Source organism: Pseudopipra pipra, chromosome Z (genome assembly GCF_036250125.1).
Source record: "Pseudopipra pipra isolate bDixPip1 chromosome Z, bDixPip1.hap1, whole genome shotgun sequence".
In the NCBI taxonomy this organism is placed as follows: Eukaryota; Metazoa; Chordata; class Aves; order Passeriformes; family Pipridae; genus Pseudopipra; species Pseudopipra pipra.
In genome coordinates this window covers 11,435,588-11,451,686 of record NC_087581.1, presented here as the reverse complement: position 1 = coordinate 11,451,686, position 16,099 = coordinate 11,435,588, and the positions used below count along the sequence as shown (strand labels likewise).

Genomic DNA, 16,099 nt, shown 5'->3' with positions numbered 1-16,099 from the left:
TAAGCTTTTCACAAGGAATCTCACTTATCTTTGTAAAAAAGCTTCTGATTGCACAATAATAAAAGATTATGCAGAACGGGAAAAGCAATGTAATCTACCATAAACAGGTGCTGGAGAGTGAAACTTGAGATGCTAAAATATATTTGAAAATGAGACTGTGTCCCTACGTATTTACAATATGTTTTCCTCTGCCATTTTGACATACACAGGATGAAAATCTCTTCTCTTGTTTGTTCAACAGATTATTCAAATGAAGATCAGGCTATTAGACTGTTAACTTTACCATGCTGAAGGGAGCAGCTATAAAAAGAGTTTTAAAACAAACAAGGCTCATTCTCAAGACAAGAATCATTACTAAAAAACAGATCTTATTTTGTAACAATAAACTGTAGTTCTAGAAACCTGGGATGGTTACTGGATTGGAGCATGCAATGCACAGGTAGAGGCAAAGGGAAGAGGGTTTGTTTAGCCTGAAGAGGAAAAGGTTGATGGAAGATCTGGTTGTATTCTTTGACTACCTAAAAGGCCAGACTCTTGTCAAAAGAGAACAGTGACAGAACACAGTGGTCAGAGGTTGTAACAAGGGAGATTTGGATTGGAATTAGAAAAAAGTACTCAAGAGAGAGTGATTAAACACTGCGTTGGTTTAGCTAAAGGGGCTGTTAAAATCTCCATCTTTGAAATTCTCAAAGGCATCTCCATTTACTTATGAGAAACTAGGAACTTGCTCTCTATTGTTCCTCTCCTAAGGTCAGAATTTTGATTTTAGATTTTATTTGTAGAGAAGCGGTACCTCAAGTGGATTCTTAAATTGAGCAGGGCATGTTTGGCTTTAGGGAAGTATAGTAATAATTTGATTTGAAGAAATTGCTTTTGCTGCCTTTACAGTTTATTTTCTGTGAACTATGTTTTCAGTAATTTTGTGATCATAGTTCCTTACCCTTTGCTGGGAATACCTCCGTGAGAAACAGCATGAGCAGACAAAATTAGCATTATTTTTCTATTTGCTTCTAACTGAGGATGATTCATAAATAATCTTACAAGGGTTTGTATTTTAATGATTTTGCCCAGACTTTTTTTCAAGTCTTTATGGAGGTTTTTTCAAATATGTAGTTCTATTGAAAAAGCCATTTATTGTTATGCACAAAGAGCAAGGCATGTACATGCAATAAAACTTCTTATTTTAGATTAAAGAAAACAAAAATAAATAAATAAAATAAATAAAAAACAGCTGCTGACCCTGCAGATAGGCAGTCTTACTGGGATATTAAAGCTCAAGTACCAAGGAAACAAACATAATCATATCCAACTTCTGGTTGTGTGAGTGCTGTGACTGTACATTATGCTGTTAATTTACATATGTTTTATTTTTAATGTTGCTCTCCATGAAAGTTTTTCTGATTGGTGTGCTGTGTCTCATGAATGGCTTGAGCAAATTATTTGAAGTTGCTGTTTTTCCAGTCTCCAGAATTTGTCTTTTCAGGTCATATCATTGTAAAAGTTCCATATGTTAATTCCTTCTTTTCTGTCTGTGGTTTGCAAGAAATTGTCACAAACATTTCCATTGCTAGTTTTCTACTGTATGGCTGTCTTTTGCTCTTTGCAGAATTTAGTTGGTGCTAATACACGGGAAAAAAAGCTCAAAATCAGAGTAGGGATACTCTAATAGTACTAGTACTACTAGTAAAACACACTTACAGTTTTGCGGTACTATAATGGAACAGCATCAGCTAAAAACATCATTTATGCATTGTAACTACTTGTTTCTTGTTAACAAAGTATCGCATACAGGACTTGATTGTATATTAGAAAGAAAAGTTAGTAATCACCAAGGAGGGAGACAATTATCATAATTATGGACAAGTTGTTTTCTCTTGCAATTTCACCCGTGACTCATAGTGCATGAAGAAGGATAAAAAAAGGAAAGAAAACAAACCTGTAACACAAGAGAGAAAAGGAGAGCTAAGTAAAGATTAATTACTAGTAATTACATCAGTATTAAACTGATAACCTAGAATGCTTTTAATATATTAGTGGTCTTTATGTGATTTCTTCTAGCTAAAAGGTATGATTCTGATTAAAAGGTGAATCAGTGCCCCCAGATAATTCTGAATAGCAATTAAATTATTTTGGTTGAAAATAATTAAGTGGAAAATTGCACAGCCGTGATAGAAGGAAATTATTTCAGAATTTTCTATTTAGGACCCAGGTACTTTTTTCACTGGTTTCTGAAAAATCAGGAAATCAGGTAGTTAATAATGCCAGAGACCTCTTCCTTCAGGTTATCTCTGTGGAAGATGTTTGTAAATGTCTGTGTGTTGGAGGAAAAGATGTATCATACCTCCTGTTGTTGTAATTTCATGATGTAAACTGTGCTAAATACTGTTAGAAAACAGTCATGCTGGGTCATATGAAAGGTCCATCTGGTTTCACTGTCTCCTCTACAACTGTGGCCAGTAAATGTTACTTGAGGAAGAGAATAAGGTAAAATATAGCAGCTTTTCTTGTTAATCTAAAGAACACTCAATAGGTAAGGAAATACAGCTCATCTAAACCATTTTTCTACACGATGATTGTTCAGATGTTAAGTGAGACAGCATGTGGTGTGTTGACCCTGCTGGATGCCAGGTACCCACCAAAGCCGCTCTGTCACTCCCCTACTTAGCTGATCAGAGGAGGGAAAATATAGTGAAAGCCTCCTGGATTGAGATAAGGACACGGAGAGATCACACACTACTGTCATGGGCAAAACAGACTCAGCTTAGGGAAAATTAGTTTATTACCAATCAATTCAGAGAAGGATAATGATAAGTAAAAGTAAATCTTAAAACACTTAAAACCCCTCCCTTCTTCTCAGATACAGCTTTACTCTACCTCTTCCCCCACAGCAGGGCAGGGGGATGGGGAATGGGGGCTGTGGTCAGTTCATCACACATTGTCTCTGCTACTCCTTCCACCTCACAGGAGACAGTTCTCCATGAATTTCTCTTATGTGAGTCCTTCCCATGGGCGGCAGTTCTTCACAAACTGCTACAGCGCGAGTCCCTCCCATGGGGTGCAGTCCTTCGGGAACAGGCTGCTCCAGGACACGTCCCCCACAGGGTCACAAGTCCTGCCAGCAGACCTGCTTCAGCATGGCCTCCTCTCTCGATGGACCACAGATCCTGCCAGGAGCCTGCTTGAGCATGGGCTTCCCACGGGGTCACAGACTCCTTTGGGCATCCACCTGCTCTGGAGTGGGGTCCTACATGGACTGCAGATTGATCTCTGGTCAGCTCTAGACCTTCCTGGCCTCAGTGGCCTGGTCTATCTCACCATGATCTGTAGCTGCAGGCTCACCACGGGCTGCAGGGGAATCTCTGCTCTGGCCCCTGGAGCACCTCTTCCCTCTCCTTCTTCACTGACCTTGCTGTTGTTCTCACACATTCTCACTCCTCTGTTCACAGTATGATTGCCAGTCATTTTTCTGCCTCCTTAAATATGTTATCCCAGAGGTGGTGCCACTGTCACTGGTGGGTTTGGCCTTGACCAGCAGCAGGACCATCTTGGATCTGCCTGGCATTAACCCTATTGGACATGGGGAAAGCTTCTGGCAGCTGCTCACAGAAGAAAACGCTGTAGCCCTGACTAGAAAACCCTTTTCATGCCAACCCATACAGCAATATGATTCTTAATGATCATATAACATGATTTTGAATAGCAGTATATTTTTTTGGGAGTGAGTATTAATTTCTGTTTCATAATAGATTGAATACACTTACTGGAAATATTTCTTAAGGGAGAGTTTTCTTCTAATATGGATACACCCATTCTACTGTGGTCAGGCTTTAATTTAAACATCACTGAGAGGCCCTACTCTAGTTCCTGGGACTTACACTGATGGCCATCAATAGAATGGCATGGCCATGTACATTAGGCCAAGTTCATAACTGAATGGAGTCAGAAGGAATATCATCACCATTACATAGTTCAACCTAGATGTTACATAGTTTATTGATTCCACATACATGTCTTCATCTACTACAGTAATATCTGATTGATTTAGGGAGCAAATGACTTGACCGAGTTTTTGCATTTTTGCATTTAAAAGGATAAAAAGTAAGAATATACTTCCATAAGGCAATCATGTAAGTTAGAAATTAAGCATTGTTTGTGTTTAGTTCTTTTAAAAAGCTGTATCTGCCCTACAAAAATGTATGGAACCATTTCTTAGAATATTTTAAGAGACCGAATCAATTTAAGACATATAAATAACTGGGAATCAAGACCTTTGAAAGCCTGTTTTTATAACCACCTCTTTTTCTATTTGTCTTTTCAAACAATGTGAGATTTTGTTGGACATACTGTGTTAATTAGATGTAGAGTTTTGTGGTTTAGAAATGTAAATAGGCTTTCTGCAGTGGTATAAATATCCAATAATAAATGTCTTGTTGTATGATAGTGTAACTTCAATTACAGATCAGAGAGATGAAAACATTTAAACTCTGAAAAGGTTGGCTGGTCTGTCACTTAGTGCCAGTACAGAGAGACCATGTTATTGGATAAATACTGTGTGTTGAAATCAGTTAGATCTTGTGTTGTTGACCCAGTGTTTGTGTCTGTGCATCTCACATCAACCAAACTGTTGTGATAGAGAAATATTTTGGTTTATAATTTAAGCAAAAAGATTCAGACATGGTGAACATCATCGTTATTTCATGAATGTCCTCATGAGATGAAAACATATTTTTAGACAATAAATAGAGTTTATTGTTTTTCTCTTTCTCTGCTTGATTAAGTTTGTCAGAGAGAATCTTTGGCACAGAAATATAAGTAATGAATTTCAATATAGATAGCGGATGTGATCCCCATTCCTTCCACTATGTTCCAATTTTGTTTTAATAATAACCATAATTAAACTGTGTGCCAACTGCGAATGAATGAGATACTCAGTGAAGGCATCCGTGAAAGCTGTGAGTTTGTTACAAATCCACAATTAAAAGAGATAGAAACATTTCATGAATTTCTTTAGGAGGTACTCAAGTGATCAAGCATTGCTTAATAAAGTAGGAAGCTGCCACACTGTACAATGATCCCATCCAAGAAGAAAGAGTTATCCGTGTCAATGTATGAACTCAACTGAATGTGCGAGTCTTCTGAAGATGAATATAAATTTGCAGGGGTTTATAGGGCAAGTGATACAAGGCTGAATTAGCTAATGTTACTGTTGTTGTTCATTAATTCATTCAGGCTTTATAAAATTTTCAGTTTTCTTCAGCACAGCTAGTGCTAGTTGGGTCATCGTATTGTTCCTCACATACTAGTATCCCCATTTTCTCTATTATGCCAACACAGATCAGGAGCTGCACTGTCTGCAGGCATGAGCAAGTATGGAATACTTGCCACTAGTTGATGGACAACTTTTACACAAGATGTGTCCTCACTTCTGGCAGAAGTCCTTCATGCCACACTCATATTGGCAGGCTTACTCAGAAGGTGTCAGGTCCCTCAGGACCAAGCAGTCCTCCCTTCCTTTGCTCTCATCAGATGCCACTTTGCCACCGTCAGTCACACTTGTGTGATCTTCAGGCTCCCCATGACTACCTGGCTCCTGAAGCTGTGCCTGCTTGCCAGTGTGGTCCATGCACCCAGAGGTCACACTGACCATTGTGTGAGTATTTGCATGTTAATGCAAAGATCATCAGCATGTCTGAGGGTAAAAAGACTGAAGATTTCTGCAGTAAATGGCAGTCTCACATAAATCACATGGAATGTACGCAGAATGTCCTGGACTTGCTGGCCTAGGAGTACTTCTGGGTAAACAAGAACACAGCTTCAAAACGGTGATCATCGTGGGCTAAGGACATCATGGTCCTGTGGGTCTTCGTTGTGCTTCTCAGTTGAGCTTGCTATGTGATGAGGCGCGGGACTTCAGAGATACAGTGCTGATGTGAGATAAAGTGAGCAGCCATAGCACCTGCCGTATCTTATATTACAGACAGAAGTACATTTTGTCTGTCTCTAAATACAGTCACATCAGGCGGGTTTGGCTGCAGCTTCTACAGAGGAGGTCATTGTAAGGAAAGTAGGCAACAGCAGTACGAAATATCATTCTCTCTGTAGTTCTGTGACTTCTTATTTCTTATAGTTGTTCCTCTACATTTAAAAACAGAAGCTTGCCTGTTTCCCTGTTTGATTTCCTTTGATGCCGTTTTGGTTTGGTTTGGTTTGGTTTTTTTATTGCTGGGGGTTGCGAGGAATGGTGGGGACAAACAGCCACAGCCCCACAACCCCTCTACAGTGACTCTCCAAGGAAGGCTGGGGGTTTTTGATAATAAGGGCTTCACAAAAGGGCAAAACAGATGGCTGTCTCCTCTCACATGCCCCTCACTGCCTGACATATTCCCTTTAACATTTTTCTTACCTTTAATGCCCTTTCCTGAAAACTTATTGCTTCCTTTGACTGGTTCCTCCAAGTTGTGTCTTCTTTCCTGCCTATCTCCCTATATCCTACATGCTTCCTGCTCTGCCTAAATGTCAGAAGTCTGATGTAGCTCCAGTGCAGAGTAACTTTACTGAGGTTAGTGCAGTTATACAAATGTCATTATATTGAAAATAAAGTTGTGCTCTTGCTTTCTTAATTTGCTAAACCTTCATTTCTTTAAATGATCTGTTGGTGTTAAGGACTTTTGTTTGGAATTTATTAGCTTATTTTGAGAGATTCCAAGCCTACAAACTTTTCTAAGTAAATCAGTATCTGGGAATGAAATTATTATGCTTCTAGACCAGCCACAGAGGAATCTTTCTCTGTTGACTATAGGGCTGCTTAAAATTGTGACCTAAACCAGATTTTTAAAGCGATACACCAGTTACATGAGATGGGATGAATCACGTTGATAATCCCTTCAGAGACTGGCCAATTTCTATTCTAGAAGTAGCTATGCTTTTTTATACACTACTGAAAGTCTGCTTCAATTTTTCATGCTTCAGGGGTTAGTATCCTTTTAGTTTACTGTCTGATTTTATGTGTGTTCTGTTTCTACCTGTTGTTCTTGCTCCAGCGTTGTTCATTCGCCTAAACAGTTTTTCAGTGCTTACTCTCTTTTGTATTTATAGACATACAGTACCTTTATAGGGACAAGTAAGTGCCTGTTCATTTTCTGCCTCAACCTCTACTTTGCCACACTAACCCAGCCAAGTTCTGTCAGTCACATTTGAATAGATAGGCTTTAAAGTCTTACCTCATCTTGGTGACCTTTCTTTTCTTCTGTCCTAATTTGAAAGAATCTTTCTTGAATGTGGGTGACCTGTGCTGTGTGTATATGAGATCTTACTGCTACCTTAAAATATTCTCCTTAATCCAGTGCTCCTAGGATCACAGTTGCCTTTTCTTGGCAGTTTTCCACCAGAGGCTGAGTGTGCTTGTATAGACTTGCCTGACTGGCTTAAATATTGCTGGTAGTGTAGCCACAGGCACACAGTGCTCATTAAAAACTGAAAAAGCTAACTCAAAATCCTAGGGAAATATTTAGTAGCTATCTCACGCTGCACTGCCTGCTGCCACAGTTACCAAGGCTGCATTACGTCAGCTAGCTGTAAACTGAGTAGCACAGGTATAAACGTCTGAAGTTGTCATTGTTACTGACACCAGTGGTAGTTCTTAACTATCACACCTCGTCTTTCACTACTAAATCATTAGTGATTTCTTTCTTGTTCTCTTTCTTCTGTCAACCACATTCCAGGGCTGTAAAGCCTGTTTTGATTAGGGGGGAAAATATACATGCAGACCTTAACAGTATATACTTCTCTTACAGAAATTAATATGATGTGAACAGTACTTCTTGGTTCACCTTAATTTTGAAAGTTTCTTCCCTAGGCAGAATCTCACCTTTGTCATCCCCCCACTCCTGTTTTGATCTCCCTGTGTTTAGCACAGTCAAACAGATGCAGAAATAAGACAACCAGCTACAGCCTACTATATCTTTTCTGAGTGGTTTAATACCTGTTAGGTTCTACCATGTGTTCCTTTTCTCATTTTTGAGGCGATAGCATCTTTTCAAGAACACATTTCCTATTTATCAGGAGTGGTGTCATCCCTTTCAACACAGAGAATCACCAGTAGAATTTGTTCACAGCTGGATGAATGCTATGGGAACGTGATAAATTTTAAGGCATAGTTTGTGATACAATCAGCTGTATCTTTTCTGAAAGCTACATGTTCTGTTCCCCAGCATGCTGTCGCCAGCATTTGTTTGATGCCAGAGTGAGCCTGTTCAGAAATTTACAAATAAGAGGAAAAACCAAGGCATTGTCTTCCACCGGTTAGCTCTCTAAACTACCTTAACAGAGAGCCAAATGGATAGCACAGCACACATGATGGGAGCAACGCAGGTGGAGGTGCAGAGTGGAACTGTTCCTCTCAGCAGCAGCTGTGAGCATAGCCAAACCATACTGAAGGAACACACCTGAAGTGTTGTAATCGCTGTGTGGATAGATCACAAGGTACGCATTCCTTACCTGAAAATGTTTGTCAAGAAACACAAATGTTTGGCAAGAAACTGTTCATATTTTCATATTCACAGATTGTTTCAAATAGTCTGCAGAACGTCCATTTAGTTACAAGATGTGAACAGTGCCGACCTTGGTTGGAGAGACTTGACCCTATTAACAACTTAACATCCACACCAAAGAAATCTCCTTTCATTATGAAAAAGAATCTTCTTGCTCAATCTTCTCCCTTAAAAAGAATTTTCACTACAAATGCATACATTTTATTTTATGTTCAGTTCACTGGCATGAAGATAAAAATGTAATTCAATGAAAGCATTACAAAGAATATGTAAAAATGTTTTTATTGAAGTATAGATGACTAGTGAATAGTTATGTCAGTAAATTTCAAAACCTTATTACATAATCTGAAACTTCTCAAATCACAAGAAATAGCAATCAAAGTTACAAAAAAAAAAAAAGACTTTTTTTCCTTCTATTTAATCTGCTTTTTAGTGTAAAGCCAACACCTTTCACTCTGTTGTAAAAAGAATTTATTTTTTCTACTATTCTCGAATATAAAACATAGACTACTGGTGCACAAAAAGTATTATGGATGCAGTTTGTACTGAAGGGGAATCAGATTTCCCTTGAAAAACAAGAATCCTAGACAATAAGCATTTAAAAGGAGCCACAACAACCTGTAGAGTATGTAGCTGATGCTTACAATTATTCTTTTTCTGCTGATGCATTCCTACGCTCTAGAGCACACCTCTCACCTTTAAAGCCGTCACACTCCAAACATTGCTTGCAGTAAAGAGAGTCACTGTTTTGCCTCAAGCAAGGAACATAAGTGTTGCAAAACTGACTCCTCCTCTAATGGGGTGAGCATGTACAAGTACACAGAGTTGTATTTCTCCTAGAGCTGCCAGACTGAACATTTTGCAGTCAGAGCTGTAAAGCTTACAGGCTTTTTCTTTGTTTAGCTTTCTTCTGGGTCTTTTCCCCCCCTTTCTTTCTGGATTTTTTTTTTCTTTTAATATATGTGAAACTCGTTCAAACGCTGGATTTTCAAGTCCTTGTTCAGGAAGCATTCATGAACTGGCATGGGTCAACATACATTTCATTACCAGGCAAAAGTAAGTACTGCAGTTAAACCTGTGTTTACCTTACTGTAAAGGGTTTGGTGTTGTTGTATAAAGGATAGAGTAGACTGTAGTTCTATTAGCAGAAATTAAAAACTTAGCAAAAGGTAAAATCAGTTCAGCTTAATGTGGTGTGCTAAATATCATATGGCTTGCATTCTAAAAAATTAAAAAAGCATTTTTACTTGTGATTCAGTTGTCTCTCTTTTAAAATGCTGAAATAAGCTGGACACAGAAATGCCACTCCTTCTGTATGTTTTTTTTTAAATGAGAGTTGGATTATGTTTATTATTTTAAAGCATTTCTAATGCACCTGGTAGTACTAATTTCATTATACTACTGCTTTTTATCATTTATGTTCGCTAAATATACCTCATTTTTGTTATTCATTAATGAAAATATACTGGTCGAGGAAATAAACCTCCTGGAGCTCCCATAACTGCCGTCATATCTTCCACTGTCTTAATGTTCCCTAGCTGTTATTTTATACTTCCTGTGTTACCCTCTCCTACGCTTGCATGTGCATTCACTAGTTATCAGATTCTGTTTTGTTTTATTATTTTCAGAATTCATTGGTATTGGCATAGACTGGCAGCCAAAGGCTGAAGGGAAATGGATCTCAGAGAGAAAGGAAAGAAAAGCTGGTTATTGAGCTGGCAAAGAGTAAAGAAAACGATGTGATCTGATCCAAAGAGCATCTTTTTAGCCCACTTTTTCATGCATTCTATTGAAACATTGTACTGTCATAATCTGTAACATTTTCACTATTCCAACAGTCACCTGGGAATTCACGAATACCTTGGAATGAATACAGTTTCCTTTGCTATGAGTTCCCTCTAGAGAGCGCAGCAGCCTGCAAGACAGCTTGTGTGGATTCTGTGTCCGTATTAACCAGTGTAAGATTTCTACTGCAGAAGTGCCGTGCTGCAGCTATCAGTCCTTTCTTCTTTTGAGAGTTGCTTTGCTATTACTGAGCTGCACTAGGCACTCCCCCAAGGCAGGCAGATGGATTGCCCAGGCAGTGAACAAGTTTAGCAACAAGTATTGCTTGAACATCTGCATAATGAAAGGAACCATTTACCATTTTTGCAGCACGAGGCATCTACAGATCTGTGGCATTGAATGCACACCAGTCTGGTGTGACAAAGTGCAGCCGAGTTAAAGCACAACGCAAGGATTAACACAGATCCTCGCTGTGGCTTGGAGCGTGGAGATCTTGAAGGAAAACAAAATCTAGAGAAATGTGGTTAGTGTAAAGGCAGCAAGGAGCAAAAACGGATAGGTAAGCCTAGCATTTTTTTGTGTTGTTAAAACTGAACTGGAAATCTGCCAGACTAAAATCTCATGTGAAAGATGTGATGCTTTGAAAAGGGATGGTTTTCCAGTAGACTGAACTCAGTAGGATAGTTCAGGTTTCAGAGTTTTCATCTTTGTTTTTCAGAATGGCTTTAAAGTTAAGCTATTTCCATTGTATTATCATCTTTTTTCTGTTGCGCAGTGAAAATATACTTTTTTTATGTGTTGAGCATTCATGGCCCCGGCTGAATTACCACCTGTAGCAAATGAAGCTCTGCTATCAGAAACAGAGTGCTTAGGAACAAAGGTGGCTTTTGAAAGCTCTGGCCTTCATTTAGAGATTGTGGAAGCTTGACTTCCACATGGTCCTTACTGCACCGAAGCAAATTGAATTCAGCCACTTCATTCAGCTGCATCAGGATTTGAGATGAAACCTCCGGGTGTCCCAGGCATGTTTTTTTCACCAGAATCAGACACAGGTTAATTGCAGACTCATAGAACACTAGAAATGCTTTTTTCCTACTACCTCTTGTTTTTGAAATTAATATTCTGGTACTTCCAGACACTGAAATTTACAAACTTTAAGTTGTTCTCTATATATTTATGTACTTGCATGTACATATCAATACTTTTTATCCCTCAGGCAGGACTTTTTAGAGTTTTTTCACAAACTCTTGCTATGCAATACCCTTCTTTCAAAGTTCTACTTCTCCCTGAAAACCTTAGTTTAAGGTTTAAACCACACTATAGTGGCTGCAGCGCCACTTTTGGTTCCCATTTATATCTTCAGTACAGCTGCCTTTCAGAGAGGTTGTAGGGTTGTTTCACAAGGTAAGATCAAATGGCAACTCAGCCTGTAGCCTAAGGTTTTGGTTGTATTAATAAATTGGATTAATCTAATGCTCTAATAACTTCACTTATGAAGACTCTCATTGACCTTTTCCTGGCTGGTCTCCTGCAGTTTTGGGGGGTTGCCTTAATTCCCTGGTTTGGTATCCACTCTTTTTGGTCTGTGATTGCTATCACATTTCTCCTCAGCCTGGCTCTGAATTGGAAATCTCATGTCACATGAGTCTGTTCGTATTCAGTCTGCATGGGCAGCTAGGCTAAACTTAGTTCATTTCAGGCTGTTCTTAACCCTTTTAAAGAACCAGCCCATGTAATTTTAATATAATTTATTTATTGGTCAGCTGTAGCTTTCCCTAGTCTGCAATCCTCCCTCTCACTCTAAGTTATCATTGTGAAGCAATTTAATTAAACATTATTAAATCAAGGGTGCAGGGGTTATTATGAGCTAAATAAGGAGAGAACTAAATAACTCTTGTCATTCCTATCTTTTTTATTGCCTGGCCTTACTGAAGAGGTCATGACCTTACTCTGAGAGAATAGTATCCCGCAGCTCTGGTAGATGCAGATTGGTTATGGTTCTATTTAACATGACTTTCATCCTTCTAAAAACTTACTTGTTAATAAACTTTCATATCCAGTCGACTTTTTACAATCACTTTTTAGCCTTAAAACTTTCTCAGAAATTCCAGTTGAGCCACTGATAATTCTGTTGGTATAAAAATCTTTGCAAATAATCTAGTTGGATTTTTATTTAACTGATTTTTCACTTCATTGCCAATACTGAAAACTATTCTTAAAGAAACTGAAATTATCAGGTTTTCTTAATTGTGTTTTGGCAAGTTGAAAAGAGAAAACTTCAGGCTGAGCAAAGCATTCAACTAATGCTATCTAATCTGAATGAAAAACATTTCATTTTAAAGCCTTTTTTTAGGAATAAAGGAATTAGGAAACTGTCATTAAAATTGTAAAGGTTTTCATCGTAAAAATCTATGATGACTCATGTCAGTGTTTCAGAACACTGTTTAGGTTTTCTTTCTCTTCTGAAATATTTTATTAATATTTTATTATATTAAAATCACAACAGCTTATTTAAATTTTACAGCTCACTTTAGGTTTTGTCTCTGGATTAAAGTTCTAACCAAAAATTTCTCTCAGTCTAAATTAAACCTTTACTTTTCCTTTTCTAAGGTTTACTATTAATTTTGGTATGTTCTGGACTAGTACAGATTTTATTCTCAGAATCTTTTGACTACTTTTCCAACTGTTGCTTATCTGTTATGGAGAAGAAGGAATACCTTCTCATCACACAAGTACAAGGAGTTTATGAGACTTGCAGCTGTTGCATCCACCAGTCTTTCTCCCACTTTTTCAAATGCTAACACCAAAATGATCTAGTCATCTCATCTTACCTGGAACATTGCACTCTACTTATTTTTGGCTGAGAAATTACAAACTGTTCAGGTCCTTTAAAGTTCAGTCATATTGCATGGCAGTTTTCTACAGCTGATCAACAGAAGTTTTCTCAAGGAATAATTCAATTCATAGTGTTGAGCAATTAACTTCATATTCCCAGAAGAAGCCTGTGCTTGAAAGAATCCTGCACTGATAGTCATGTTTTCTGTATTTGCTGTATTCTTTTTGAATTTTCTCATGCAGTAAAAAGTTTCATATTTTAAGTTACAGGATAAACAGTGACCTTACAAAGGCTTTTTTTTAACCTATACTTCAAAATAAAGTATGTAGGTTGTTACAGCTGAAGATTCAGAAGAGTATGGATCAGAATTATTAACATGAGAAATTAGGAAGCACTGAACCATGAGGAGATTTATATCTCAAAGCACTTAGTTGCTTCTGCAGTCCAGGCTTCTTGTCTTATGGGTGTTGGGAGGGACAGAGAATTCTAGAAGTATTTGCAGTGTGTGACTATTTCAGAGTAGTACTTAGAAGCTTCTTGAATGTGTACGTTCATGCATCCACATATTGTACTTGTGGAGAATGTGTGAGATGCCTGAGAGGTGCTCTGGTGCCACTGGATGAAGTCTGCAAATTTTTCCATGGGGCACCTTGAACCCAGACTACCCCATAACACAGGTGTCAGTGTAGAGTCGTGACGGCCGATAAAGATACAAGGAGTCAGTTACGTGCAGGAAAGATGTCTTCCTCGTTTTATTTTCTCATCTGCTTTTTTATACCCCTTGCTAGCAGCAAGCAGTATGCTTATTTTAGGTAAGCAAGCAACAGCGTTTTCATTGGGTAGGTTCTGTGGGCGATACATTTGGCAAAGCTCAAGGCCTTATTGCAGTTCCCACATCCCAGACCTACCAACTTTACAGCCTGCCTTTGTTTTCTCCATTAGGGCTGCGTACTGACTTCCTTATCATTGAGGATACACCCGAAACTTTTCCCAGTCGATATCTCCATCCTGGGAGCTAATAGACCCCCTATTAACCCCATCAATTCCCCCTTTCTGTGGTTGTGTAAGAAGTATTCCCTGTGTCGTCTTTTGCAGGGCCCTTTGCAAACACGACACAATACATGGCAACATTACAAGCACAACCACGAGTATTATCAAAACTAACACCCCCGTCTTGAGTAAGGACAGTAACCAACCTGAAATGCCCCAATTAGACAACCAGCCTTCCAGGCCGAAAAACCCAGTTTCCCGTGTGATCTTCTTTCTTTGTTCCTGAAGCGTGGCAGTTTGTCTGTAGATGGATTCAGAGTGATCCGAGATATTTAAACAACATATGCCTTCAAATTCCTGACAACCATTTCCATGTGCTAATAGCAAAAAATTGATGGAGTTAATAGGGGGTCTGTTAGCTCCCAGGATGGAGATATTGACTGGGAAAATTTTCGGGTGTGTCCTTGATGATAAGGAAGTCAGTACGCAACCCTAATGGAGAAAACAAAGGCAGGCTGTAAAGTTGGTAGGCCTAGGATGTGGGAACTGCATTAAGGCCTTGAGCTTTGCCAAATGTATCGCCCATAGATCCTAGCCAATGAAAACACTGTTGCTTGCTTACCTAAAATAAGGATACTGCTTGCTGCTAGCAAGGGGTATAAAAAAGCAGATCAGAAAATAAAATGAGGAAGACATCTTTCCTCCACGTAACTGACTCCTTGTATCTTTATCGGCCGTCAGGACTCTACACTGACACACAGGAACCATTATTCTCCTGCCTGCTGCTTGTACTGGTAAAGTGCAGCCATGGCTCTGCTTGATAAACTGTCCTTTACTACATATACCCCATACCTACCAGCACATCTGACTAACCAAGCAGAGGATTCTGCTTAGATGCCTTTTATGCTGGTCTAACAAAAAGCACCAAAAAGGAGCTAGGGAATCATTTTACATTTTTTGGTGGTTTTTTCCTGCCCCAGTCGAGGTTAGTGAATTAAAAATGTGAAAGAATGAGTGTTCAAAATTAATGTTAAAAAACCAGTTTTCTGGAATGTCTCTGCTGTTCAGGATTGCATTTAGGTTGAGTCCTATTGCCTTTGTATATAGGTTAGATTATTGTTATGATCCCTCTAGCTTTACAGTTAATGATCTCTGAAAAGACGTCATTGAGCATATGTGTTACATCTGATATAATTTTTTTTCCCTTGTCTTGAGAAATTTTCTAATCTTCTGAATTTCAAACCCCTTACACCCTGAGGTAACCTGAGTCTTTTGACATGGCCATTCTCTCAGCAAATTCATTCTTCCCTCAGGGCGAAGTCATTCCATATTAACAGTACTTCTAAGTTGTAACATTTCCACTTCTGGTGAGCATGTGATACATAACATTCCCTGTGAGCAAGTGTGTACTGGTTCATAAAAGCAGTCAATAAACTTGGCACTAATAACTTCTGAAAGCTTTCAGACCTCTAACTGGATCAAGAACAATCAGGAGCAATTGTGATATAAAAATGGAAGTTTTAAAATTCAGGACAGAGTAGTCTGATGAAGAGCACGTTTTGGATGCTGCTGTGTGGTGTGACCCTTCTTCCTTGGACAGAACAGGAGATCGCCTTTGGAAAAGCAGAGATGACTTGTAGCCAAGTCTACATCTGCTCATAGCTTAATCCAAAAATTGGGTTGCTGCTGTTGCTGTTTCTTCAGCCCTAAACATTAGGTGGGAAATATGAGAGTTTAAGAAAGTCAATCCAAAAAGGATAAGCTTTTCCTTCAAAAGATTCCTTTTGCTTAATCGTGATGCAGAGAGAAAATAAAGAACAATACACCTCAGTGATTATAGAGCAAAGTCAACCTACCTTATGAAAGGTCAGTAGATCGTGATTTTTTGAATACAGAACAAAGATACCAAAAAATTAAAAGGTACGTACTTTAAGTCAAG

The 16,099-nt window shown here is 38.6% G+C and overlaps 1 protein-coding gene across 8 annotated transcripts in view; it reads left to right on the top strand.

Moving 5' to 3' along the window:
• The window catches only part of PRLR (prolactin receptor), a 153,456-nt gene that overhangs the window by 51,993 nt on the left and 85,364 nt on the right, over nucleotides 1-16,099 (top strand). For 3 of the 8 annotated variants that reach the window (XM_064642733.1, XM_064642725.1, XM_064642731.1), the window contains exon 1: nucleotides 9,300-9,605. The exons of 4 other annotated variants lie outside the window; for them this stretch is intronic. The gene's annotated coding sequence lies outside the window, so the exon portion shown is untranslated. Of the gene's footprint in view, nucleotides 1-9,299; nucleotides 9,610-16,099 lie in introns of those variants that run through there. One more of the 8 variants, XM_064642727.1, reaches the window with a different exon arrangement.